The following is a 3,201-nucleotide window of genomic DNA, read 5'->3' on the forward strand; positions in this document are numbered from 1 at the left end:
AGTTGCCTGTTGGGTGGAAATAAAATGATACCTGACTGAAAACCTTGAAACCGGATCTATTCACTTCTTAAGCCTTTTCTCAGGAGACTGATACAGCCACTTTTGGAACCAAAGAATATACATCATGTGTGTGTGCACTTTTACTATACTTGCTTGTGAGGGCCAAATGACCCCACAAGTATAGTAGAATTTTCCTGGGCCACACAAGATATCGGCCTCCTAAAATGTTTGTGTGTCCTCATAAGTATAGTACAAACGTGTGTGTGTGTGTGTGTGTGTGTGTGTGTGTGTGTGTGTGTGTGTGTGTGTGTGTGTGTGTGTGTGTGTGTGTGTGTGTGTGTGTGTGTGTGTGTGTGTGTGTGTGTGGTAAGATCAAACCCCCCCGTCACTAACGGTCATGGTTCCTGTCTTCCTTGCAAATCACAAACACATACGTGGTATTGTTTCTGAGGAAACAGTCGGACACTTCATATTCATTCATGTAAACATGCACACCCATGCATCTATATATCTACATACATACAGTACAGTATATCAGGGCTGCCAACCCTCCTGGATCCTGCAGGAGTCTCCTGGATTTCTCCTGGATTTGAAGTACAGTGGAGTACTGGGGGTACTGGGGGTCCGTGACCTCTAGGTGGTCCTTGAAGTCATAGAAAGTTTGTTTTAAATGTCTGAAAATATGCATGAATCCAACATACTATTAGCAAATATAAATTGTAAGAAAGGCTGCCCAACTACAGGACAATTATGTTAATGTTTGATTTCAATAAGATTAAAATGATCTCATGTTAACATGCTGGATTTAGCTGGAAGCTCATTTCCATCCGCAGTCTGCACACGTCAATCAAGATCATTTGTTTATGTAAAATACCTTTGCTTTGGTTATAAATTAATCTGTGATCTGCAGCCATTTGGAAACTGAAGAAACCATTACCCTCTGACAACGTTGAAATCACAGTGCGATTGATGGCTGACAAGAATTCTAAACTGAAGGTAAATTATGTTTTCATGGTGCATACTGTAGTCTCATGTGTAGGTAAACTGGATTAAGCTCTGATTGTGATAAACACTTTAAGTTCTATCATGTTTAACTGTTGATTATATTACTTAATCTTGCTAATGTCAATTTTAGCTGCTCCAGCCATCAGTCCAGCCCTTTGTGATTTTGTGCATCATTACCATCAGTGTCGTGAAGGGTAAGGAGTGGTCTTTTAATATAGATGCTTAATTCTTGTTATCACCACCCCAGCATCGACCTGTGGGCTCTAATTCTGTATGAAAATGTTCTGAAATACTAGCACATCTAAAAGAATCAACTTGGTTTTATTTGTAACTAACTTATAGTTAGTATAGTAGTAGCAGTGGAATGTTGTTGGGATCTGATCCGCAAATTGTGCTACAATCACATAGGGGTCGGCAACCTTTTGACATGAAGTGCCATGTTTTTATTTTCTTGACAGTCAGTGTGCCATGTCAACATTAAGAATGATGACACCACATCAAAACATCACATCAAAAATATTTCATTTTGATTGTCCATGTACATAGGAACCTTTATTTGTTTTTCTTCTTTTGAAATATTTTCAGAATTAGACTCCAACCCGATGCACCTATCTCCCAGACTCCCTCACCAGTCAGAGTTCAGAGTTTGAATGAATGTAAAATTACGTGCAGGATTTTTAAATATTTAACTTTAAAGAAAATCTTCTCTCACACTTGTGGCAGCGTGCCTGTGTCCAGTGACCACCCTGCCCTGTGCCAATGTTGGCACCCGTGCCTAAGGTTGCCCACCCCTGAAATAATAACATGATATATTAAAGCAAGCTCACAATGTGTCCCAATTCACCATGTTGTGAGCTTGCATATTGGCTATATTCATCGTTCATTGTACAACAAGGTATACAGGGTTTAAGTGGTTAATCAGTTCACTTAAAGTCTGTAAGAGAACAAATAACCATAGCATGCTCATGACCAGAGTCGTCCCACAGTTCCATGTGACGGTGCCATTGTATTGAACTGTACGCGTCCGGATCCCCCTGCTCTCCTGGAGGCTCTGGGACCTGTCTTCAAGCTGAGCGCCATACGGCCCGTCATGAACATGTCGACGCCCACCTATGTCAACACATCCTTCATTGTGTTTGGTATTCTCGGTGTGGTACGTCCTCTTGTAGAATCAGTGAACATTCTGTTCTCCACAACATAATTATTAGTGTGGACCAGAGGTCAGCAACCTTTTTGACATGAAGTGCCATGTTTTTATTTTCTTGATAGTCAGTGTAACATATCAACATTAACACCAAATTAAAATATTTCCAGCAGATTTTAATTGTCCATAAATACAACCTTTTTTTTAAATGTATTATTTTCTTTCACATCAGGACATTTTGTCATTAGACCCCAACCTATCTCCCAGACTCCCTCCCCAGTCAGAGTTCAGAGTTTGAATGAATGTAGAATTATGTGCAGGATGCAATCTGGAGACAAATGTGAGGGGACTTAGTTTAATTGACTAAATGTTTAAAAATGTTTTATATTAAACCAGAAATCCTCTGCCTCAGACTTATGCCAGCATGTGCCAGTGTTCACCTCTCCCCGTGCCAATGTTGGCACCCGTGCCTATAAGGTTGCCTACCTCTGATGTGGACCATTCACTCTAGACAAGGGGTTTATAGTATTTCATTTAGTTCAAGTGTTCTTATGCAGTCTGGACTTTCAATTGTCTAGTTTGTCTTTCATTGTATTGTGACACATAAGCCGTCTAAAAGTGACACAATGATGTTTAATTTCTGCAAAATAATAGGTCCTTATGTAAAGAATTATATATTTCTTAATTATTATTATTTTCTTTTTTATAAAAACAGGATGAAAAAGCTCAGCTTCTGACTACATACATCTACGTATATTTTGTGAGTATTTTATCTTAAACAATGCAAAACAATTATTTGTGGCCGACCACTATTTGGACGTTACTTCATTTCTTTCACTGTGTTCCACATTCTGACAACAATGCAACAGTCCAAAATTCAGTAATGACAATAAATTCTGCATTGTCTATGACTTCATTATTAAAGTTCACCCAAAAATTACTTATATCAATTACAAACCCCATGAAGCTTTTAATTCATGGACATTTTAAAGTTGTTGCCATTCCTGAGCCAATAATTTGATGACCGGGTCATCAAATGATTGGCTTAGGAA

Source organism: Gymnoscopelus braueri, assembly GCF_963280865.1.
Source record: "Gymnoscopelus braueri genome assembly, chromosome: 11".
Taxonomy (NCBI): domain Eukaryota; kingdom Metazoa; phylum Chordata; class Actinopteri; order Myctophiformes; family Myctophidae; genus Gymnoscopelus; species Gymnoscopelus braueri.